Source organism: Astatotilapia calliptera, chromosome 5 (assembly GCF_964374335.1).
Source record: "Astatotilapia calliptera chromosome 5, fAstCal68.1, whole genome shotgun sequence".
In the NCBI taxonomy this organism is placed as follows: domain Eukaryota; kingdom Metazoa; phylum Chordata; class Actinopteri; order Cichliformes; family Cichlidae; genus Astatotilapia; species Astatotilapia calliptera.
Window position 1 is genome coordinate 8455805 of NC_137426.1, and position 27046 is coordinate 8482850.

The following is a 27046-nucleotide window of genomic DNA, read 5'->3' on the forward strand; positions in this document are numbered from 1 at the left end:
TCCTTGCTGCAAAGCTGACTCTTCTCTCATTCTCTCCCCCTCCCTCCCCTGTTGCCACTTTAATCATGAAACTGATCAATGATCAGCTGGTCGGCTTTTTTCTCGCAAGTCCCGTCTTTCTTGTTTGTTTATCGCTCACTTTGCGCTAGAAAGAGGAAACCAGCGGATAAACAACAGCAGCACGTTTAAGCTTGATAAGCTGTTGTTAGAACTGATTTAATATTAATTTTCTAGTATCAGCTGCTGTTTGCTGGAGCCACGGCAGTAAAAACTACTGGTCATGATATCGGTTTGGTTATCTGGTGAGAGGGAAACATGAAGATGAAACCAGGAGCTGTCCTTACTGAATCATCAGAGCTGAACAGGTGATGGAGAAACAGGTTTACCTTTTAGGTGACATGAACGGAAGTTATGAACTATTTCTGAGAGACAAATAACACCAAGATCCTTTTTTTACGTAGCGCACAGCTGGTAACTGTGCAGCGGCGGGTCTAGCAAAGTTTTGCCAGGGGGCCAGGTAGGGCATTAACTGGGAAAGGGGGGCACAAAAATATTTCTTTGTTATTTCATTTAAAATGACTAATAAATAATTATCTGAATCTTACAACCAAAGTTTTCATCTGATTAAATGTATAGAAATCCATTACTGTATATAGTAACTATTAAGTCTAATATATACTCTAGTAAGCTATAGTACTATTTCCATCTTTGCAGTCTGCAATTCTGTTGAAGAAAGATGTTGAATCTGTTTAATTATTGTAGAAAAATAATTGATTTCTGTGCTGCTTTTTTTTTTTTTAAATGCACGTGTATTAAATTAAAGTTGATTATGTTGATTAAACATCACAAGGCGGAGGGTGGGGGGTGGTTCCCTTTTTTTTTTTTTGCTGGGAGTTGGCAACCCTATTAGTTAGGTTGTTTAATATTTCTGCTAAGTACTCTTTAAAATATCAGAATAGGGAGGATGGTGTAGGTTTATAGAGATTTATTTAAAAAAAAAAGTTGTATTGATTACAAAATACACTATATCGGATTCATATCGGTATCGGCAGATATCCAAATATATGATATCGGACATAAAAAAAATTTTAAAAATTTTTTTAAAAATCGTGCCATCTCTAGTTTCTACTCAGAAACACAGTCGCTGGCCAGTTAAATTGCAGCTGCACATTAGCCGTCCTCTCTCATGAAGCAGAGGGTAAAGACAGAAAGAGACTCAGGTTATATACTTAAAAACTGAACTTCATTTTCAAAAACCAAGAAGACTCATGATATTCTACCAGTCCCTGTCTGCTGTATTCTTGCTGATATCCTAGAGTAGATGGGGATGACAGAAATATATACACAGATTTGACGAGGTCAGGAAACATTAAGACCAATAATGTCACAGTGGCACGCTCTCCTTTGAAAAAAATAAAAATAAAAACAACCTGATGTTGAATATCTTGTTTTCACATTCAACCCCATCTTTTAGAACCTGATTTCCAGAAAGCTGTTTTGTATTCAAACCAGTCTTGGAAATAATAAAGCCACTGGAAGAGATCTGCAACACACCAGACTTTGGTTACTGAGCGAAACAATGCTGAAAACAGCCTGCGTTCGCTTCCCTCCCTCCAAGACATCTACAGGAAGCGGTGCCTGAGGAAAGCGGGGAGGATCATCAAGGACTCCAGTCACCCCAGCCATAAACTGTTCAGACTGCTTCCATCAGGAAGGAGGTTCTGCAGCATCCGGTCCCGTACCAGCAGACTGAGAGACAGCTTTTTCCATCAGGCCATCAGACTGCTGAACACGTCATAGACACCTCAGCTTCACTACTGGAACTTCAACATTATGCACTCCACACTGTATATAAATGCCACTTGTTTTGCACATATTCAACTCTGTATATTTTATATATTTTATTATTATTATTATTATTATTATTTTATTTTTTTACTATTTAATTTGTAAAAATGTGTGTATACACACACACACACACACACACACACACACACACAGGAAAATATTTAGTATACACATCCAGAAATGCATACACTATTATATATTGTACATATATTTATTAGTTTCAGGTTGGCCATTCTTGTATTTTGCTCGTTTGTGTTGTTGTGTTTGCACATCTGTTGCTTGTGGGGCTCACACACAAGAATTTCACTCGCATGTGCTGTGCCAGTGTGCCTGCACATGTGATGTGACAATAAAAAGTGATTTGATTTGATTTGAAATAAATAAATAAAACGTTTTCGCTTCACTCGCCTCAACATGCCTACCCTTACAAATGCAATCCACCTGAGAAAAAATAAATAAATAAGTGGTGTTCTCTTTGAAGCAGACAAATGTGTTCTGCAGATCTGCCCTTATTCCTTTAAATTCCCTCATAATATTTATCACTTTACATTAGAAATCACACCGCTAGTGCAAGTATTTTACATTCTAATCAGTGCTGTGAAAGGAACATTATAAATATGAACAAGGGTATAGCTGAGATAAATTATTATTTATTCTAAAACGATTATTCCCCTCTTTATCTTCAGAGACCTGAGCAGCTGCTGGATGGCCAAGTGAGCCAGGGAAAGTTTGAGAAATGCTGCAGCTCTCCTCTCACAGATGGGCAGGATGGGTTCTCTAATTGACACTCCAGCATGTTGATGCTGCACAGCAGATCAATAGGAAGGTAGAAGTAGGCTGCCCTGAGGAAAATGAATGAAGAGAGGAGGGCTTAGCTGCACACAAGGAGTTGAGAGCTTGGAAGAGGCTGTCACTATGTTTCTAATGAAAGAAAAAAAAAATTACTGAAATAAGCCTTAAAAGGACATATTGATCGGGTGAATCAAACTTAAAAGTGGAATGGGGAAAATAATTATTTCTTGAACTGAAAAAGAAAAAGAAATTGCCATACAATCGGTGCACAACACTAGGGTGAGCTAGGCCATCTGTCATTGAGCTGATTTTTAGCACCACAATACAGTAATTCCAGTACTGTTACAACAGAAAACACAGTGATTATTTTTACCTGCATCTACTCTCTTCTTGTATATTATAGAGCAGTTTTGTGAGTCAGTTTTGTGTTAGATTTTCTTTTTTAGTCAATAATGAGTGTTAGTGCTACATCGAGCACATTTGTTCTCACTAAATATAAACTCATCAGAAATATTTTAAGGGAGACATTCATCAAAAATAATTTATGACTCATTGTGTACTCATTGTTATATAACAGCAAATTTGATTCTCTTTAAAGATGAACCTTATTTCTTAGTGCCCCAAACTTTGGAACTATAAAGCATAACCATTAATGCGCTCAAAACAATGCAAACTCTTTTGTTACACAGGTTTCAGATAAGGAATTTATTGAGAAGTATAGACACAATTCCAGCTCTGCACAAAGTTACTACTAAAGCATATTTGCATAATATTGATAATACAAATCTTCAAGCCTTCAAACGCCTCCATGCAGAACTACAGAACGGGTCTTGATGACAAGAGTTTTTATTGCCAGCTGTCAAACTACGCATCTGAGACAAAGAGCAATCTTGATATTCGTTAGTGTCATCCTTTACAATAGAGAGAAGCCTCATTCAGATCTGTGCAGCCTGAATGTGAGGTTTATTCTCTCTTGAGTGTGTCAAGTTTCTAAGCAGCAGTGCCTCAGCCAAGCCATGCAGTTAATACCGACAGCTTCCAATATAGGTGTTAATTTGCCTAATTAGAATAAAAACAAAAAAGTTTGGCTCAATCTGCCTACATACTTATTCCAGTTTACCATAATTATTGTTTACAAAAGTGGCCCAAGGTATAAATACTCCTGAAGAGTCAGGATGCACAATTTCCACAGTAATTATTCAAACAGCTTTTTACCTACTGATATCATCTTTTCAATTCTCAGGAGAAAAAAAAAAATAAATCAGCAGGGAGTGTGTATATTGCAAAAATAATTAGAGTATCAGTCAGGGTTGGCCGACATGTTGAAATTTTCCAGCCAGCCACTGTCAGCCCAGAAGCATGCATCTGCAAATATTTTTCGAGATGTATATATGTGTGTGTGTGTGTGTGTGTGTGAAGCAAAACACCCCACTCTAACTGCATGCACATGCATGCTCACATCTAAAAAGAATAAAATACTATATGCGACAGATTTGTTTTGAATTGTAAAAACCGCAAAGCCAAAAACAATACATATACCCTAAAAACCCATCAGATAAAGGATTCCTTTTAGTCTCCAAATGAAAGAATTACAGCTTTATATACAGTTTGCTGTTTAAATGATTAGGTTGGACAAGCTGTGAGCTCAGAAATGCAGTGGAAACTTCATAAATCATTATAAGGTAGCTAGCTTGCTTTGCCTTGGCTCTTGGATAGAGTGTGAGTTCAGAAGTCCATCAGAGACACGAGGCGACGTCTACACTGGTGCTTCACTTTATAGTACTTAGCATCTGCCAAACAATGTCAGGTCTCCAGACTCTAAATTCTCTAATCTTTTATGAGGAGAATATTTATCAGTGTCTGTCTACAACGCTCTAGTTCAACACAACAAAGAAGAAAGACTTCAAATTTGGCAGTTGCGCTACTTGGAGAAAGGGGCAGACTACTGAATTATCGAAAAGAATTGTAAAGAAAAATAAATTCTTTGAACAGCAAGTTTCTTTTTAAATCTTTCTTGGTTTTTCCACCAGACCTCTATTTGCAGAATCCTGCACAATCGTTACTCCCCCCTTCAGTTCTGGCAAACCAATCATTACTGGCTGATGAAAAGTGCATCACTACCAGTGCACTTCTGTGCCACTGTCTGCACAGACATTGTTTGAACGTGTTTGGCAAGGACCTGAATGTAAGATGTTGTCCCCTTACATGTAAAACTGCAGCTTTATTTACCAGTTATGATTTAAAGTAGGATGTCACTGTGTAAAAATATTCAAACTGTTTAGGTACTATGTGTGAGGTTTTATTGGGGACTTTGTTTAAATGCATGTGAGATGGAGCTGGACTCCAATTTGACCATGTTGATTCTGCATTGTGACTTTCAGACATGATTCCTCAAAAGAAGACGTGGTGACCTTATTATTACCTGCTCTGGTCAGTGGTTTTAAATCAGCACATATATGCAAATAATTTTTCACCACCTCCCCACCATTAATAATTGAGCCTACTGTTTGTTCACAAACTCACAAGTTCTCATGCAATTTAAATTCCATCTAGAGTGCAACCTTTACTTTTTAAAGTTTCATAGTTTTTTCCCCCCCTTCAGTCCCATTTTATCAGCTCAGTATGAAGCTCAGCTTTTGTGTGAAAATGGAAGAAGTCAAAAATGTTACCGCCAATAAATAGAGAAGACATGAAGGAATAAATTAAAGCTATCAAAAGAGCTACACCCTGCAAAGCCCACTGATTGGCTGCTGTAATGAAAGATAACGGTAGATACTGCTGTTCTCTTCAGGGTCCAATTTCTAACCTGTGCCTTTTTACATTTTGGTAACATTACAAGCAAGACAAAATTAGTAATCAGTGCATGTTTTTTGCTGATAAATAACAGTAAATGATTTTTCTAGTAATCATCTGATCACTTGATCCGCTGCTACATATTACATGTTGCTGAAAAATGAATCAATTAACTTGTTACACTGATGGAATCATGTCCAGTATTATGTATGGATTTGGTACATCACTACCAAAGTGGTCCAATGGGAAAAACTATTTTACAGACAGGAAAATGACTGAAATGATCCCAATTTCTTTCCCTCGACATCTGATGTGTTTTGTCACTGTTAGATATAAAGAGAGATGGGAGCTTGAATATTTTATCTCCAGGGCGCATTAATTACAGAAACAGCAAAATGCAGTTGACAGTTGTGATTTATTTAGAACCCTGAGATATGTGGTAAATCTTGCTAAGACATGATATTATGCAATAGCTGACTGTGGTCGTTTGATTTCCCTTCGCTGAGAACCCTCAGGAAACCAGGGTGTAATTTATCTCTTGAAATATCAACTTTATGACAACCGCACAAGAGAGCCGCTCCATTTCTGTGCCAGCTACAGAAATTTTAGAACATGCAAACAAGGCTTATTAACACGAGGCCGTCGCTGTGTTTTCCCCAAACACAGCGAATGCAATGTGTTGTTTTGGAGATCCTGGAAGACATTTGGAAGTCAAAGTTGAAAACAGAGGGGGGGAGAAGAAGTGGGCCATCCCTAAATTTTTTTGGTTACTTGCGCTGGATGTTTTTTGGTGCAGGCTAATGGAGGGCTAAAGGCCACTGAGCCACATCTAGCAAGAGATAAATGGACTGAAATGTGAGAAGAAGCCCTGATTCTCCTATCCCAGAAGTCTGGTGGGAGAAATATAATGCTGCTTGAATAAGTTGAAGACGCTATGCGAAAGGGAGAAATTGTTGACTTCCTGTTCGCTGACTGACTGATTCAATGACTATTATCTTGCTCTAACAATGAAACACACACCTCCATAATCCTCAAGTTCTCACCCTTATGGTTCACAGTGTCTTATCCTCCAATGCATTCTTTAGCCTCTCATCTTGGGGGGGGGGGGGGGGGGGGGGGACACAGGGGGGCCATTTCTGCTTAGTATTCATCACCATTATATTTCCCTATAAAGCTTTCAGTTCCTACCAGCCATCACATGCATACCTGGGGGCCTGAATTGAATACGATTCAGAAGGCAGGCTTGAATCTACAGGTTAAAATATATCCAAACACCTTGGTCTCTCAAAGCCTCAGGCACTGAAGGCTGCTCATTCTTACGCACTATGTGAGCCTGGTTAATGGCCCAGTAAAAAGATGGTATGAGGTGAACCATCTCCAGCCTCCTGTTGACACTAAGCGGCTCTTGGTAATGATGCCTACCATACTTCATCTTGTGGGTCAAATACACTCGCTTTTCAACTTTGTATTTTAGACTATAATGTACCAAAGCTTCATATTTACAGAGCGTGAATGCGAAAAGAGACTATAGAGCATGTCCTAGAAAGTGTGTGCGTGAGAATAGCATGGGGGTGGTGGGGTCACAGTCGATACTGAAGGCAGGTACTTCTCAGACACACTGATTGATTTACTGTATCTGTTGGGCTAGACCTGCCTGCCTGTCAGGATTAAGGAATTATGTCTTATCAAACCTGTTCCCCTGACAGACCCAATTCCAACTGAATCACTTGAAGCAGCAACATATGGAAAACTAGGGCATATCTGTAAGAATGAGTGTTTTGCAAGTATAGTGTCTGCTCGTTAGATTTTTCAAGATAATGGGAACAAAGCGATGTGCAGTCACACAAACTTTAAGGGCACGAGATACAGCCGCTGTTCAGTTCATCTGGTCTTAAGTCTGTTTGCCGAATCCAAATCCTACCAGGCTCTTTATATAAATTGCAAGAGAAATAGAAAAATGCAACACAAATTTCATGCAGAGCCATCACCTTCAATCCCCCAGAGAAAATTGTATGAACAATTTTAATCTATAGCAGCTAATACAAAATACATAAGGCCCAGGGACTCTAGAGAGTAAAAGCCTGAATCGGAAGGCCTCCCTTCTGAGTACAAGCTCATAATCTCCACCACATGCAGCGTGAGAAACGTAGTCTTTCAGTGTATCTCAGAGAAGATGGCTGATTATGTGAAAATTTAAGTCTCTGCACCTTGTCCTTTCTTGGAAACACATAAGTGGACCTGCAAACAAGCAAAAACCACAGAGTCAACAGGGGACACAAGCTAACAAAGAGCACCATATATCCCCAATGTTAACAACAGGACAGTGTTTCTACTGTAATTTCTGCAACACAGCACAAAATAAGCTGGAAGGAAGAGACTGCACAACCAACAGTAAAATCTATCCTCAGTTCAGCTTTCACAACCTTGCTTTATTACAGCTTTCCTGAATTGTTAAAACACTAACTCGCATTTTCTGAAGCAAATTCTCAATGTCCTAAACGAATCAATCCCTCTTTTGGCAAAACGTTAAACTGTTTTCACCTAATTAGATGCAATTTGCAATTCTCCTTTAACCTTTTTGTAAAACTCTAAGTACATCCCCACTCACTAAAACACATTCTGCACAGTGATTCCGTTATGAGGCATAATGGTAACCACAGGAAGCAAAAGTTAAATTACAGCACAGATGCCATTTCTTAAACACAGAATTGTTCGCACTTGTTGCTAAGGATGATAAACCTGAAGCCCGAAACTGAGGCAGTTCAGAACCCACAGCCAGCAACGTTGAGCTGAATGTTGAAAATATCAGTGGATGGAAACTAACTGTGAGGTAGAGGAGAAAGAGCAAAATCATTTCAGTAATTTCAGAAGAAATTTGACCCGCTGCAACAGACCACATTTGTAAAGTAATAGAAGAACTGTTTAGTATGATGTTTCTCACACTATGATTTACTCATAAGAAAAAGAAACGTACTCATCGGTCACTGGTATGCCTGTTCAACTGCTCATTCAAATATCTATTCTGTTAAATACATGGCAGCAAAGCATTTAGGCACCCAGGTGTGGTCAAGATGACTTGCTAATGCTCAAACCAAGCATGAGAAAGGTGATTTATGTGACTTTGAAGTTGGCATGATTGTTGGTGCCAGACAGGTTGTTTTGAGTGTTTTAGGAAATGCATAACCATCTCCAGTGTTTACGGAGAATGCTGTGAAAAAGTGAACATTTCCAGTGAGAGGCAGCTCTCTGGACAGAAATTCCTTGTTGATGCCGGAGGTATCAGAGTAGAATGCCCAGTCTGCTTCAAGCTGACGGAGAGGAAACATTAACTCAAATAACCACTGAACACAAAACACGTTGAAGAAACTGTTGAAGCAGATGGGGTACAGTAGAGGAAGACCCCAGTAGGTGCCACTCCTGGCAGTTCAAAACAACAAACAGAGGCTAATATTTGGACAGACTGACCAACACTGAATGATGGAAGATTGCCAAAACGCTACCTGGTCTGATGAGTCTTGATTTCCTCACAAACATTTAGGTAGCAGAGTCAAAATTTGGCATAAACATAAAAGCATGGATGATGCCTTGTATCAATAGTTCAGGCTGGCGATCGTGAATTGGTGTCTGAGATATTTTCTTGGCACACTTTGGACCCCTTAGTACCAATTAAGCACTGTTGAAACTGGTTTTGTGTTTAAAGTTTTGAGAAAATGCAAGAAATTAATCATGTTAAATGTTCAAATTAAAAATATTATCAATACAGTTTTTAGACATAAGTGTGTGTGTGTGGGGGGGGGGGGGGGGGGGGGATGTTTGTTTTTACTAAATTCCAACTTATTTTGGACTTTCGGATGAAAAGCTGCCCAATTTCCTGATCACGTAAATGCAAAACAATCTTTCCATAAATAGTAAAATAACAGCTTCAGTCATTATAAATGCTTAAACAACAGCCTAAATCCTCAATGTAAAACCAGCCATAATTTAGCCATGCTCTTTTCATCCATGTCCAGCATTGTTCGGGTCATTTTCAATACAGTAAACCCAATTTAGAGCATCTTAAAAGCAAAGCAAAGATGAAATAACATGAAAATGATGCACTGAAGAGGTGATCTGACCACTCATTCATCCACCTTAATGAGCTCCATCCTGGAGCTTTGTGGGTACACAGCACTGTCAGCATGTAGCCTTCTGTCAGCCTCTGTACACATGACTGTTAACAAATCCAGCCCAACAATGGAACTGCACAATTAAGCAATACAGGCTGCACAGCACTAACAACAGCCCACTTTATACACAGCGCTACACTAGGCTGCCATCAGTAAATCCAACAAACAAAAAAGACAATGACTCACCGATTATTTTATTGGAAAGACTCACCAGGTACCTTAAGAGAAAACATTCATCTTTTTTCCTTATTTCCTTCTCTGCCTTCTTAGATCCAGATTTAAAGTACCCAGAGTTCCCAATGAATGCAACTTAAGACAAAAATTTTAGGAAGCAGCCCAGACCTGAATGCTAAAATGAAAATGAAGCCATCAACCTCCCAAGTGCTGCAGCCTGGCGTTAAGCAAACATATAAAGTTAGGTAGCCTTAAGCTTTGATTCTATCTTTTGTAACTTTCCATTTAATTTACCATAATTAGCTTGCTTGAACTCACTACATTTGCTTCGCTTTTTATTTTAGGTTCACGGTTTCAGCTGTAATTGGAAAAATGTGTTTTTAATTAAAATGTGCACCTGGCTTCTTTTGGCTTGACTGCACGGTTTTAAATGGGTATTAAATGTGGGTTGCTGTAGAGGGCGCTCTTTCCCCCAAACAGAAATCAATAACATTTACAAAAGGGCAAAGAGGCAGGTTTTTGTGTTGTTTTGTTTTGTTTTTTTATATAGGGATTAAACTCTGCAAGTAGGAGTAAAACTAAAGCACCATTTTTTGTCTTAGTTTGCTACTTCCTTTTTTTATTTAACGTTGCCTTATCTTTACTGATGTTGTATACATGGCATGTGTTATTTTTCTTACACTCTTGCATGCCATTGTGATTTTTCAGCAGCCTTTTCTTCATGATCTTATCTTATATCTTATCTTTAATGCTTATTGTTAAGATTTTTCTTCTCCCCTAATAGCAAAGATTCATACAGCTGCGCAATTTTTCAGAAGCAAACTTTATTTTTACGTTAATAAGAATAATTAGTTAGGAGTCAACTTTTTTTTTTATTACTTTGAGTGAAATGACTGGACAATGCTGACACGTGTCCAGAACCATAATGAAATGTCTGCCTTTTGTTTACACATTCTTCTTTTCAGTTTAATTCAGGTTTATTTATATTGTGCCAAATCACAGCAACGGACACCTCAAGGCGCTTTGTACCGTGAGACCCTGCAGTAAGGTACTGTATTGTGCCTTTGGGTATGCAACACAGGATTATAGCTAAATTAATGAGAAAATGAGTCTTGTTTCGTGCACACTGATAGTGTCCACACAAAACATGTAATTGTTCTCTGTGTCTAATTCGAATCAATTTTACACTTGCTCTGTCAGACTAGAATTCATCACCACGATCCCATTGATGCAGCCATCCTCCTTTTCTGAATGTCCACTGACCAGTGCTCATCAATTTGCAAACCTCTAATTTTGAAATCACAGACCCTCTCATATGTAATGGCTACTGTGAAAATGTGTCTGTTTTTGTTTGTAGGCTTGAAGGCTAATTTTAATCATCTTTTTATCATGCATACAGACAAGCTTTTTTATGCATACTTACTATATTTATGCTTTCAGCATGAGATTGGACACCCGTTCACTAACCTGAAAAGACACCTTTCACTATGACCCATCTTCTCTGACTTTCTTTGATGATGTGAGTATGAATTTTATTTTTCTGTTTTTCAGGAACAGAGTTCCCATTATCCAAATGCTTGTATGAATTAGAAGCATACATTCTCTATAGTGCAACAGCCTGCAGGTCCTTTGAGACCTGCAGCAGATGTTGACAGTACGGGCACTCCTTCCGGAGCTGCAAGTGAGAGTAGCCATTCACCACGAAATGCACAGGCAGGCAGAATGTAGGCTGGAAAGCCTTCTGTTCACCAGCTTCAGCTTACCATAAGTGCAGCAAAATTGTACCTGGCAACTGTGTCTAAGTCATAGCTGATGTTTTTGTTACAGCGGAACAGCTTTGGCAGTCTTTGACAGGGTTTGTCAATAAAGACTAAGAAATTGTTTATTGAAATGTCACAGAAAGTCGCCTATAGACCCAAGCTCAATTCAAGCTTAGTAAAAATTGAGACTGTGAATGTTGGGTATAGCAGCAAAAAGTCCTGTATGAAAAGAAGTAGGAGCGCATAGATCTGACTAAAGTAAGTATATAACATTATTTGATCTGTAAGGGGAGATGATTGGATAAGATAAATGGTATTGCTTGAGAGGAGATAAAAAAGAAATCCTTGCCAAATACCCCCAATACAATGTGAGATAGCAGTGACCTTAAATGTGATCACTGCCTTGCATTGTTTGAGAAAGAATATGAAAACATTGTGGCAGGAATTTGTGTCAGACAGTAATACTAGTTTCAGCATTTGTCAGAATGAGTAATGAAAAATTGGTGAATCATCTGTTGTGCTGTAAGCAGCTATTCACAACTGAACCCTGCTAATAAACCTGAAGTCAAATAATACTGCTGTAGCAGAGACTATGCTGACAAAGAGAAGAGTAGGAGGCCAGCCTAACAAATTCCAGTGCATCTTTTTGGACGTGAGACAAACAGATCAAAGAAAGAACAAACACCAGACCTTCCCTGCATATCAGCCAACAAGTGAGCATAATGTGCAAATGTCTGAACTGCACAGCCTATAGGTCTTTACAAGTGTGTAATTGCTATGTGACACTTTTGAAGACAGCGCGACAATGCAATATCAAATAAGAGTATCTGAATGAAAAAGAAGGGGGCCATTGTTCGAGGAGAAAGATGTCTCTTCTAGAAAATAATACCGCCTCTCTGTCTGCATTCATGTCACAGTTCAAACATCAGTTTACACTGCCATGCCTTCACAAGTTGCCCTGAACACTGTAACAAGTCTTCAGGGGGCAGGAGAGAAGGATGTCACTGACAATTTTGCAGAGCATGAAGCTCGACTGCTAATGAGATTTCTTTTTCTACCAGCAGCAAATATAAGTAGTCATTTCCTGCACAAAGACCACTTCTTAAAAAGAAAAAAAAGAGAACATGGCAGTGATGCTCCTTAAGATTTCATTTGTGCTCTTGTTATGTACTAAACTAAATCAGCTCATATTAATTCTCCATTTTATTACTGTTATTGTTGTGGGTTTTTTTACTTTATGTATTGTGTAATATTGCTAATTTGTGGCATTGTTTTGTTTTGCATTATGCAGCCTTTAGAGTGCCCCTGTGAAACACTTTCAATAATTTCCACTATTACTCAGAACATTTTTGGGTAATGGGCGCTCTTTTGATGCTGTTCACAGCCTCATCCCACAGTACGACGTGGACATCTCCACTGACCACTTAAGCAGGTGCTAATTAACTGACACAACCTTGGAAACCAATTTGTGATTATTTTCATTTCACATTCATAACCCATTACGTCTAACAAAGATATGTTCAGAAATACATTTGGAAGATGGTCCTATTTTGTCTGCATCTGAAGTAATAACTAAACAAGAAAATGACTGTGCCTGGAAATGAATTTCATTTTGAAAAGTTTGCGCGACTTACTAACTACATTCAATTTGCAGCAATGAGTGTAAGTATTAAACTATACAAGCACGTCAACTCGAGCCCTGCATTCACATGCAACACAACAATGCTTGTGAGCATGAAAACTGCCTCTTGCAAAGTGTGGCTGATGAGATATGCATATATTCATGAACAGGTGTAATGTGTTCTGAAAAAAATAGAACTTGAAATGGCCTTTCAGCACAAAGTAGGAGCAACTGCAAATTATCAATGTTCCTGTTCATATGCGTGCAATAACATTATGCTAAAGATAAAAAGACAACAATACAAAAATATTGGGACTAATGTGAAGGATTATGTATTTCAATCACATATAAATCAACACAGTAATAAACTTGATTTGATGCATAACTGTGAGATAAACAACAATGAAATTAAGTATGTTAAAGTATTTAAAGTATAAATGAATTGGATTTATTAGCATAAATATAAGCTTAATGGGGATTTTTAAACTATGCTGTGCAAAAGGATTACAAATTAGAACAAAATTTAAATATCATTTTGAACATTAAAATAACAAAACATAAGCATATTTGAGTGACTTGTCAATATCAATACACAATCCAGTGACAACAGGCATCTGAATGGTCTTTAAAATTTTCTTTTGAATGACTGCCCTGACTTCATAAAGCCATATAGACAATAACCTTCTGTGTCTGAACGCGGCTGTCCAGGGCTCCTTTGAGAAAAGCTTTGAGAAAGGTGGCAGAGCACATACACCTTTGGTAAAAGAAAGGTCAGCGTCTAATGTTTCAGAACTGTAGCACTACTATTAAAGAACTTTTATATAACATAAGGTTGCCTGTATATTATATTTATCTCACATACTATTGAATAAAATTAGAAAAGAGATGCCTAATTGCCCAGAGCCTGGGTAGCAAGTCTAAAGCTTTCCTTGGATACATTTGAAATATCCTCACATTGATGTTTCTCTGCAAAAATGTTAACCATGTTCAAAATTCAATGATACAAAATACAGGGGAGGCTGATGTCATTAGTGACCTGTTTTGAATGTTATCAGCTCACTTCATAAATGGCCATTATCAGCTGTTATCAGTCCAATACTTATCACATGTAGGAGGGCTCTTTCCACTTATTTGCAGGATCAGTGGAAAATTATAACACTTTCCACTGGGGAGAAGTTCCTCCGTAATGAGTGGAGTGTCTCCACTGGCAGGAGTGGTGCTGACATTGGTCACACATGAGCCAGGAGATTAAGAAATATCTTTTGGACTTGAATGATTTGAATCACATTTTGCTTATGAAATTGCTTACTGCTTATTGGTTGATTTTAGGCTGTTTGGTTCAGTATAAAATACTGTAAAAAAAAAAAAAAAAAAAAAAAAACCACAAAGAAAAACCTACAACCTTCAGAGAAAGTGATGCAGCAGTTTAGCGCTGCACTGTAAGCTGGTCCTGGATTTGAATCCACCAGCAGGCCTCTTTGGGTGGGGTTTGCATGTTTGCCCTGTTTGTTTATGGCTTCTGCCTGGGTATTCCAGGTTGTTGCTCTTTTGAAGCCTAACCATGCTAGATTAATTGGGAATTCTTAATTGGCCATAGGAATGAATGTGAGCGTGTCTCTCCTGCAGAAGGCGGTCAACCACTCCAGGGTGTACCTCATCTTTGGCCCTATGACAGCTGGGGTAAGCAGAAGAAAATGAATGGACAATCTTTAGTAAGCAAGCAACGTGTTTCCAAGCTGAATTGTGTCATTTACCACATGCCGTTCTACATGCACTTCATCACAGAACAGCTAAAGGTTTTTCTAGACTTATAAGCTGAGCTGATTTCTGTTTATCACTGATTACAGTGGACGATAACTGAATACCAAGCTTCGTGGGAGAGGGTGCCCGCTGTCCATATCTATGTAACTGATTAAAACCGCTGATGGCCATTCAATTCAATTTCAAGTGAAAATACTGAACTTGCAGTTCAAAAAAATGTTTGAATATTTGTGCCAAGTTTTGCAACATTTTCCTGGATGAGTAAAAAAAAAAAATCATTGTTGGCAACAAGACTGAACATCACAGGATCACCTGCGTCATTAGGATTTTTCTCTCCACAGAAAATGTCAATACAAAATTTCAGTATATTTACAGTGAGTTGAGCTGTTGTTTAATTCTGAATAAAACTGATAGATCATCAATCAAACCTGGAGTCCCATCATAAAACCTTTCACGTTCTGCATGCATTAAAATAATAACGCATCTTACTAATATTTCAACTAGAGCAACACTGCAGTTAAGCTGATTATGCAAGTCTCACTCTGTGCATATAATGTATCACAATAATGCAGTTTACATGTCATAGGAGAACACTACTTAGGCATACATTTCTCAGACTTTCCATTAAGACAATGCCTAACATGTCTCAAAATAGCTCTGTGAATGCCAGTAAGAGCTCAACCTATGCTTTCTCTAATACTAATTATCCTAACAAGCACTGTGTACACAACTTTACTCATGTTACACTTGTAATCGCTTTATTTTTGCATTTTTCATGCCAGGCATGATCCATGGTGATGACACTGCCATCAGTCCAATGGTGTAATTGCACAGTAAACACTAATTGTGACAGGTGAATGTAAACTTCACAATACATGTATCCATTTTACATTTGTGACAATCTCACCTTTTTTATCCTTAACATAATCTTACAATAAATGCAAAGTTTCTTATCACAAAAAAAGAGGAACATTATTTTGGGCAACACTGAAATTTGCATCTCAACAATGACTACTGTGGACACGGGAAAAAGGAAACAAGGATGTCTTGTTTGACATCTATGCATTTTTTTCAGGGTTATGTAATTACAGGTGTCCTTCTACCTTTATATTTTAGGTTAAAAAATTATCATTTGGGATTTCAAAGCTCTTACTAGACAAGGGTAATATGTTAATGTGGTCATTTTAAACTCTTTTCATCTTCTTTTGTGCTGTTTTCAGATTCTCTGGTAATAAAGTGATATCAGGTACGCCCCCGTGTTTCTTGCCTTCTTTTCCATGGTGCACCTTCAAAGCCTATAAACTATCCAGCTGGACAACAAAGGAAGAAGGGGGGGAAAAAATCAATGTAATTGAACACTGTGTGGCCACTGAGATAGCGAGGGTAGATACAATCCTCTACTGTAAAATAACACGCATTATCATCATCCTGCACTTAGATGAACCAGCAGAGACAAAGCAGAAACTGTACAAATTCCAGCCTCTGGAGTGCTAAGATTGTTGATATAGTTTCAGGGTATGAAACCTGTATAAAGGAAAGGAAAAGGAAAAGCCAAGGACGGATTGCTCTTTTTTCTGCCATCCTAGTTGTCATGGAGGTAGTAGTAACATGTTGTAATGTCAGGGTTTGATGTTGCTCATTAGGCCAGTAATGATTTGTGGATGGATTGTAGGTGTGGGAGCTGTGTCTCGTTTGAAGCCATATGCTGGCAGCCAGGGTACTTCAGACACTAGTGTTTACTGGGAGATCCAAGCTATTTTATTGCTTCTAATGTCATAATTTACATTCAGCTAGTGGACTCTAATGGATCCAATGCTCCACATCTTCCCTCTTTGTTCAGCTGAACAATCAAAATGTGGGAAATGGAAATAAGTTTTAATCTTTTTGACCTTGCAGCTCAATATAATTGTTTTATGATGGTATTATTAGCAGATGTTGCAGTTGTTGTATTTTACTGTTATAATGATTATTAGCTTTGTATATCATATATATATTTATAGTTTGGACACCCGATGTGATGACATCCTGGCAGGGATTTGCTTTTACACCAGGCAGTATGACTCTTTACCTCCCTAAGAGATAACAAACATCTGTCAAAAATGATCAGCACTGTGACATAGTGATGGCAAAGACAGTCGATATTTAAGCTGCAGTGTTCTATATACATATATATTGACAAAAAGGGTTCTGCTTTGCATTTTGAAGCTACAGCACATCAAATTTCCATTTAAAAACACATGTGTGTTTGGAGGCTGCAAGCCAGTGCCCCCTCAAAAGTAAATGAGACCACACTGATTAATTCTGGTGCCCATGGAAGTAAACTATATATATATATATATATACATACATTTAAGGGGGGGAAATGTATCATAATCAGCAAAAAGCTATCGCAGTGACCAGGGGAAAATAGTCTCTGCAATATTTCTTTTGCCAGATATGAGCTCCTGTCCCTATAAAGCAATTACAGATGAGTCAGTATTGCTTATCAAGCCATGTTTTCTAAGTACTGGGCTTAAAGTTGCCAAAATATTTTGCAGCCACTGCCACAGATGGCTAATGATTTATACAATGTTAAATTATTTCAACAGCTGATGTTTTAAAATTCTTCACCTAATACCAAAGCTCTTGGGGTCAAGCAATCACAGTTGACGTTTCTGTGTGTTTACACTAGGCTCGCTTTCCCTGCATTTGATTAAAATGCAATTGAAAGCAATATACTGTAAAATGAAAATTGTGTATAAACAGGGCAGCATCAGCAACCCCAGAAAACAGCATCCTATATCTAAAGCTGTGCAGCTTTTAACTGCTTTACCAAAGCGGCTTCTGTATTGGCATCTTCAGTGTAGCCTGCCAGCTCCAATGCGCATGGGATTTGCCAAACTAAAAATTCAACCATCTTGAACCCAGCACTCACTATTATTACAAAAATAAGTCTGCTATCTCAAGACACAGTTAGTATGGGTTCTAATGGGGCTTTTTTCAATGTACCCAATTAGTGCTTAGACATGCAGCAGCCAAAGCTTCATTAGTGGACAGCAGTGAGGCAGCCAAATCAAATCCATTCGCACTTTACACAACTGAGTTGAGCTATAACCTTATTCTAGATTTAACAATAACTACTCATTTTTACTGACTCCTATCTCATCATCTGTTTAATAACCTTTAACAAGGAGAGAAGTTACATGTAAAGCGGTCCCATCCATCTCGTGTAATTTTTATGCTTGCTAGGTTGACACGACTTGTTAAAAACAAGTTAAAACTAAAGCTATATGTATGCAGACAGACTACTATCTGCCACTTATCTTCAAATTTCACAGTAAATCCTTGTAAATGTTGCTACAGGCTGAGACAGCAGCCACCTCCACTTTTACTAGTTGTGCTATCTGCATGCAAAGGAGTGTGGGGTGGGATATTTCCCCCATACCAGACAATCAATCTATCAATATTGCAATGTTTTGCCCCCTAGAAATCTGTGTTTTTAATTGCACCAAAGCTCCACAATCTGTGGACTCTAATTTGGAACGATTAGTCTTTTTGCAATAAATCCAAATATCATACGTTACCTGCAGTTGTGACAAGATCCAAACTATTTTCGTGGGAGTGCTTTAATCCAAGCAGCCACCTTTTTGTGTGCCTCTAATTGCAGGTCCTATGGGTTTTTTAATGTACATCATGGCGACATACAGGAGTTCTTGGCATATAAAACAGTATAGAGTTTGGGCCCCAAGGCTCCCTCTTCCAGCCATTCTCTTTGACATTAAGACCGGAACATGCTCTCTCACAGTAAAATCCCAGCTTCCTCTTTTTAATGAAAGGTGTTCATCATCACCTTGTCAGCAACAGTGTGTGACTAGGACAGGTTGATGCCACTTAGTCTCCCTAAGGGGAGTATGCGCTGTCAAGCAGAATTTGCAGTCCTGCCATTTTACTTTGACAGACGAACCAACCTGGACAGGTCTGGAGAGCAGGGCCACATAATGGGCCCTCCAGTTGTCTTACCCTTAAAAAACTGAATTGGATGACATTTGTGTCTTATTTGAGTCCATAGCTGCATCTTGTTCTGCTGTGCTAGTCATTCTGTGTTTACACCAACAGATGAATCAGAGCATTACTTTCACCATCATTCATCGCCCACGCCATCACATCCCGATCCTTGAAAAGCTCTTAAAGGTTACTGTGGCAGAGATGACCGGTCTCTCCCTTGGCTGCTACAAGTGAGTGCCTTCGCAGTGGCCCAGTTACCCTGCCCGGCTGAGCCCTGATCGCAGGCGTAAGGGGTGGGGTGGGGGTGATACCCTAATGCTAACTGACATCCTGAGAAGCTGTGATTGCTTTGAGGGCTTTGTGGGCAGTGGAGGGTGTGGGTGGCAATGGAAGGATAGAGGCCATGTCTCACAAGGACCTTTAACAACCTTTTAAAAGCTCTAAGAAGGCTGCCCTGACGCCAGCCATTCACAGGAGAAAATTGCTGACAGTGCTAAAGGGGAGAGGGCGGTGGGGAAGAGGAGAGCAGCAGTATGCAGCAGTTCCTGGAATGCTTTTGAGTTCATCACATTGTCCTGTGATCCCTGCAATGATCTAGGCACACCACAACCCAATCGGCCTCGCTGTATTCACTGTGTAATTACAAGCATGTTCACTAAATAATTCACTAGGAGCAACCGCTGAAAAAACATCCAGCACTCATGGAATGCACTTCTGTGAGCTTTTCCACTGCAGCCTATTACACCACTTTAGTCTCGGTTAGGTCAGCCCGGCCACTGAGATAGAAACATCCTGCATTGCAATCCTTTGACCTAGCCCCACTCTCAGCAAGTTCACAGAGTGCTGTTTGACCTGAAGGTTTGGCTAAATTGGCTAATACCATGCTGTGTGCCAGTGAATCCTCTCTTTCTGTGGACAATCATCCATCGCCAGATGAAAAAAAAGACATTATCCAAAAAGAACGCTGAAGTCCTGGGAAGCTTTATTACTCTCATTTCTTCAATAACTCCCTCAGACTTCCAGTTGTGCACCATATTTCATCTCAGCGCTGAAGAATGACTTTTCTGACAGTGAACATGAGAAATGCAAGAGACTCAATGGGCACGGCTGGAGGGGGGGCAGCCTACCCACAGAAGATCACAGCAGTGGCAATGAATGCATCAGAAAACACTGCTGTAGGCTAGCATAAGTCAACAGCGCCTAATGTGAGCCTTTGGTATGCATGATGTTAAATAGATTGTGAAAATGCTCTTTTCATGACTAAGATGGAGCTTTTCATTAATCCTAGAGCTGAACCTGCCTCCGCAAAACAACGAGCATCCCTCGCGGGAAAGACAAAACACCCACGGTGGGCTAGAGGGATCTCAGAAGAGCTCTCATACAGCTCATGGACACACTCTCTTTGCATCCACCCCCTTAGTCTTACGTGCAGTTGTGATTTGCATGTTTGTAGATCTATCTAATCTCTCATATCTGTAGCATGTGGTCATAAGTATCTCTGTAGCATTTTCTCCATGTGTCAGTGAGCATCTGTGTGCATGCCTTTCAACGTGATGTACATATGCTTTTGTGCTCTGTGTGCAAAGTGTAGGTGGATGTGGTTGAGACAGATATTCAGAGAACTTAAATCATTTTTTTGCCTTTTATGTGTGTGTGCACAGCAGTTGGTCAGAAGAGATATAGGGTTTTGATTTTATTTTAGGAAGCTCCTGTTAATGATAGCCCACGTGTTGAGGATTAAAGCAATAGCACAGCGCTTCAGTGAATATTCACATGTGTGAATGCTGATAAGTCTGATCAAGCTATTTTCCCATTTGCTCAGATATATCGGGAATAACACAAACCACACCTTGCACAGATCCCTCTTTACTTGTACCTTAACTTCTACATTTCTTATTGCATGCCCCCCTTTTTTAGTTAAATGTTCCATAAATTAAGTATGTGTGTGCAATTTGTAAATAGCACATGCACATTCATCTACAACGCTAATTTGAAAGCTCAATAGCAGGATCTGACTTGCAACAGTGTAAATTTATCGCAAAAATTGAGATATGCCAGTTCTCCTTTGTGTTCCTGCATGTGTAACTGCATCAATGACAGCAAGTTTCACTTTAATATGTCTGTGCCACTGATAGCAGTAAATGGTGCAATGCAGATTTAAAATAAAAAAGGCTTCATTGTCAAGCTGTCATCATGTCATGCTTTGATAAAAGGAAGGCAGAGGTAGTTTAATCAGCCGTTGCAAAGTTAAATGAATAACCACAGGACATCAGAGGATTCAGCCTTCGCCTTAGTGCCCATAGACACTAATGCTAGGGCACGTCAGCCATACAGGAGCTATAGCGATCCCTTCATGTTCTGTCAAAACACCAAAACCTGCAACACACTAATCTCATCATAGCAAGCCGAGCAATCTATTTCTGAGTAGAGCCATATTTTTGAATCAAACACCTTCCTCTCAACTGGCAGAGTGTGACTGTGTGAACCGGAGTTATCCCCGGGTAACGGCCCAGGCATCCATTTGTAATGCAGATGTCTGAACCAATAATTGAAGCCACTTTATCAACACCTGTGCTGATAAGTGATGGCTTTGTAGACAGCTGGTGCAGAAAAGGCCATAGAAGAAACAACATAAAACTTGAAAATCTGCATCTACTGACATTATTTCCAGTTTTTTTCCCCCCTCACTGCAGAGAAGCAAAGAGGGTGGCTAAAAGTAGTTCATCTGCAAGACTTCATTATAGGCTGGAGTTCCCACCTCAGCTGAAAACCACTCAGCAAGCATGTCACCTTAAGTGTGTTGAATGGTTAGTCTGAGCATTCTAAAGTTTAATATACCATTCAGATTTGTTCCCATGATAAAGAGTAAATCACTTTGAGAGACATTTTATTGTACCATGAGCATCCTAACATCTGTGTGTACACTGGGTTCCTTCAGCATAAATCCTAGTGGGGTGTTATTATCACTAAAATGGATCTTATTTGGTCGACACTCCAATAGCTAGAACAAAAGAGGCATTTTAGACGTACAAAAGGAGCATTTAAACCATATGGTTTTGCATGCAATTTATTTTTTGTGCAGTTTGCTGTGAAATACACTAACAATTAAAGAAGGCAAGCAAAATGTTGTAGCAAAGTAAATCTTGTGGGTGGGACCTATACTGAAAAACTGTAAGACACAATTCTCTTGGCTAATCTTAACAGGTTGCTAAGATTGCAACTGAGGTAATACATGAGAGGGAGAGTGCATGGAGAAGACAGAAACTCAATATGCAGTTATTAATAAAATTAACTTTTATCAAAGTTTAAAATGCTTTAAACATACTTAAAAGAATATTTATAAAATAGACCCATTACAACCCATTGCCTATTAAAGACTGTTAAATAAAAGCAATCTACATGCACCAGTTCAAACCCAACATTCTTGTTTATTATGTTGAAGGAAGTGATGTGAAAACATGCCTATGAATTGATTTTCTGTCTTTGCTCTCGTGTCTTCTCCATGGATGGACTCTCATTTGCTAACAAGCTGTCAATCTGATCAAGAGAGATGTGTCTTACATCTTTCAGTGTTAAGTTGCATAACAATCAAAACTTTGGGGTTTGAAAAATGTTTAGGCTCACATTTTAATACAAATGCATTTACTTGAAATGAAACATTTATCATTTTGCTCTCATATCTGTTTACACCCTGGAGCAGTCTGCAATCTCTCACAGAGAGACAGATAACCATTGACACCTACTGACACTTTAGAATCACCAATTAACCGAAAAGGTTCTTTGGACTGTGGAAATAAACCGGGGTACCCAGAGTGAACCCATGCAGAGACAGGGATAACATGCAAAGCCTGCCCCTATAAAGACAGCATTACTGCAGTGTAAATCCTCACTTTTGATGTTTTAATCGTGATTCTGATGACAGATATAAGTTCAAACTTGAAGAAACAATTAATGAAAATGATGAAACAATTACTAATCTGCCAAATTTATCAGAGACACATTAACTGACAGCATGTTTAATTAGTTTTTTCTAGTCATAGGTTCAAGTAAGTCAGTTACATGACTTTCAGCTAAAGCTGTGACCTTTTTATTGAATCTAAGTGTTTTTTGTGCCTGACCAAACCTTATCTAAAGTAAAACATTGTTACATTTATTCATCTGGATTTCTGCAGTAAGTAGAAACAGTTTTGGAAGGTCGGTACAAAATGAGATTATACCGCAAATCAAAAAGTTCGTCTCTGTTGTTCTAGAGGACAAACAATGATTTCTGTCATAGAAGATGTCAAACTTTGCAAATTAAAAATCTGTAATGTTATTTACTGAAAAAAAATAACAGAAAATTAAACAGTCATTTTGTAAAGTCCAAAAATCTTAGTTTTTCATTATTTGGCTGCTTTTTCCTTCATTTTCAATCCAAGCTGCTTAACAGTGATCTATGAATCATTCAAGCAGTGAAAAGACACCTAGCTCAATGGATGAATCAGTGTTTATGAACCAAATTTTGGAAAACTGAGCGAGTGGACAAAAGATAAAGTGCTAAAATGCTGATGAGCAAAATTTGAAAGTGGATATGTTCTTTCAGACTGGGGATTTATGCTTCAGTGGGAAATTTACATCATCCCTACACTGTAACTGCAAACTCTTCTGAAACTCTCTTTATTGCCCATACCTCAAGTGTAACCCTCCCTAAATATGAAACTAAACGTTGGGTCAACACAGCCCACAACTGTTTGATTGGCCTGTGCTTTACCACTGATTCCTCATGTGCAATATTCTATTTCTATTGTCTGGTTATTAAAAAACACCGGGACACAACCACAAGGTAATTAACATATAATGCACCAACACAAGTTTAAATGAGGGCAACAACTGTGGTCACTTACATAAGTGGCTCTACAAAGATTCCCAGCAGTCCACCTACTGTTCACCAAAGCCTCATCCGACATTGTTTCAGTAGAATTGCAGCTGTCAAGAAGTCATCATTAAGGAAGGAAAATTGGGAGAAATTTTCCTTCCTGCGGTATGCCCAGTTACACAAAAAACTATGTTCTGGAGTAATGCAATCAAATTTCTAGATCAAATGATCATCAGTGTACACAGAGGATGCAAGAAGAGTTTAATGCACAACCAGTAAAACACAGTCGATGCCTATAATGGTTTGGAACTGCATTTCAGACAGTCGTAGTGAGGAAAACGATCGTCAAAATTGATGGAATTATTAATGCAAAAAGGTGCTGTCAGATTTCGATCCAATAACACCATCTAGAAAGTGTCTGATTGGCATCGTCTTTTCCACATGGCAATGATCCCAAATATACTGCCAGGGAGGTAAAAGCATATCTTGGTAGAACAATACACAGTGGCAGTTTAAGTCATTCACTGGACTCTTTAAAGCCCATACCTCAAGTCCGTAGTCTGGTATCTTTTATGACAGAAAAGAAAACAAACAAAACTAATATCCAAAGAAGAGCATTGACTATCCTTCAGGAATTCTGGAGAAGTATTTCTTTTAAAAAAATTTAAAAAATTAAAGGATAGCAAAATATAAAGAAAGTAGAAATGGTTTGAGACTTTTACACAATACTGTAAATGGCATAAATTCAGTTGTGCAATTAGCAGTATAAATAAAGCAGCACATGAGATGTATGACTGTGAATCAGGTGTATGAGTAGGCAGTGACTCTTAGCATTTTCATCAAATCATAAACATTTGCTTCCTTTAGGCTGGCTAGGCAGCAGCATGTGTCCCTCATTTGCTTGGTTGCAAACCAATTTGTTATCTACAAATACCAGAGATTGGGATTTGAGGTAATGTGGTTTGTGACTTGAGCTCTATTTCTGTGGGTAGGAGCCATGCAGCCTCTTTGTAAGCTATGCCGGTCTCAACAGCGAGCAGCAAATTTCTGGAGAGAGGCCTGTTTCTGTTTAGAGCATACACGCTCCCACATCAGTGTCTGTACAAAGAAGACTTGAGTTTATGGTTTATGTGTTCTTGTGTGTTAGATGGGTAAATAAGCAACTACTGCCAAAACATTCACCTTTTGTAAGGCGATGTGTTAACAGCTTAAGCTGCCCCATTATAGACAAAAATAATTTACTGCAGATTTAAGGGGCAACTCAGGGGGCATTTACGCCTTCTGCTTGGCTTGGGGCATTTCTGCATGGCGTTTGTATGTCCTCCCTGTGATGTGTGGGTTTCCTTCAGTTCTTCCAGTTTCGTCCCACACTCCAAAAACAAGGGTTTGCTCCAGGTACCCCAGTTTTTCCCACAGTCCCATGAGGCTTGTTTGGTTAACTGGTAATTCTAAATTGCCTAGAGGCGTGAATGCACGTCTGTTATTCTGTGTTAGCCCTGTGACGGACTAGCGACCTGTCCAGAGCGTAATCCACATTGGCCTTCCCATGACCCTGAAGTGGATACGTTTTTAAAAGATGGATGGATGGATGGATGGATGATGTAAGAATTTAACGCTTTTAAAGCTTAAAAAAAAAAACCAAACAAAAAAAACACACATTCTAAATAATAAATGATGGATTCACAACTTCAAACATAACAGAGAGAAAAATGCACCATGAACAACCTGAAAGCTGATCATCTGAGAAGAGGGTTCGAGAAAACAAATGGGTTAGGATATTGTCTACATGCAGAGTATGCAGGTTAGTGCAGAATGATCATAGTGGACTCTAGCCTCTATTGCCTCACCCACATTCAGAGGTGGAAAGAAAACTAAACGAGCTATGTTGGCAAATTTTACTCAGGCCATTCTAGCTCAACTGAAATAAGAGCGCCTATCTATCTATGTATCGATACATATCTCTATGCGTCTATGTATCTATCTACCACGTAAAGAGCATTCAATGAGGTGAAGAAGAGCAATGAAGTATCCTTTCTGAATAGTTTGTATGTTACCAAAGCTTCTTTTTCTATTATTTTATTATGCGGGTGCAGTACAGGAGAAGCACTGATATCAGCAAACATTACACAACCATCCATGAATAGCAGGAAAAGAAATCACAGATGATGGTTGGGGAAAATAGGAGGTAGAAACTCGTAACATCAGCACTGTCACAGCACTCATTCTCAGCCAAGGCTCTCATATCTGGTGTCGTTGTCATTGTCACTCCTTGAATGAGAAAAAGAAGGAAAAAAGAAGCTTGACACAAAAGTCAGCAGCTCTCTTTTGCAGCAGCGGTAATTTCATGTCAAGAAAAGAATGCATTCAGGTGCAGTCTGTTCATATGCATTATATTGGAACTGCACATGTGAGGAACAGCAGGAGGCAAATGAGGACGGGAGGTCGTTTGGATAATCGTGGAGGGACGCCAATGGGAGCTAAAGGCAGCTACGGGTGGGATGGAGCTAAGACTAAGGGAAATACTGGGACACTTCTGTCTTTGTTTTGTGGATTTACTTGGTAAGGTGTGATTGTTGAACAACTCACTGCTGACCTATTTATTTCCTAAACTGCTGACCTAATAATAATAATAAAGCCAGTGACTTCATTTTCCATTCTTGTTTAAGTTAAAACTAAAAGTAAGTTAAAATTTTTTTTTTTTTTAAACTCAATTAAAATCTGAACACATTCTGAAACAAGAAAATGCACACAAAGGGGGTGAAAGGCTTAAGATCTGAAGAACTATGATTTGGCCATGTCAAAAATAGGTGTATCTTTAATTTCAGCAACAATGCTACTACTTACCGTATGATAATTTCCTTATTTGTAAAATATTGTCAGGTAGTGGTGTTGATTGTATTTTGGGTCCCTAAAAATCTGGCTTCAAATATTTGGTATTTCTCTGTAACATTAAATGAAGGTTTAGAGGGGGGAAACTGTTTGTATTTCTATTATATGTCCACCTACTTCATCTGCTCCAGCTACAGCTTTTGCTTTACACACTGTTTCTCTACAGGCTTTGTTTCAAAGAATGGCTTTTGATGACAGCCACAGAAGAAGAGTTACAATGCTACAGTCATTTCCAGAAAATATAGACCTGCAGGTGCAAGGATACAACAAGCTCTCCAACAACTTCTCGAACATGTGATTGTACCTGTGATCTTAGCTCTCCTTTACTCCAAATGCACTATTTTTCCACCACTGCCTTTTGGTCTGTCGAGGCCACTTATGGAGGAACTAAAAGTGAAAGTGA

At 38.8% G+C, this 27046-nt stretch overlaps 1 protein-coding gene across 6 annotated transcripts in view; it reads right to left on the minus strand.

Moving 5' to 3' along the window:
* Window positions 1-27046, minus strand: part of LOC113022045 (glutamate receptor, metabotropic 4) — a 199071-nt gene that overhangs the window by 168098 nt on the left and 3927 nt on the right. Inside the window, exon 1 of one of the 6 annotated variants that reach the window (XM_026167028.2) lies at window positions 10068-10199. The exons of 2 other annotated variants lie outside the window; for them this stretch is intronic. The gene's annotated coding sequence lies outside the window, so the exon portion shown is untranslated. Of the gene's footprint in view, window positions 1-9785; window positions 10200-27046 lie in introns of those variants that run through there. 3 more of the 6 variants (XM_026167029.2, XM_026167026.2, XM_026167027.2) reach the window with 3 other exon arrangements.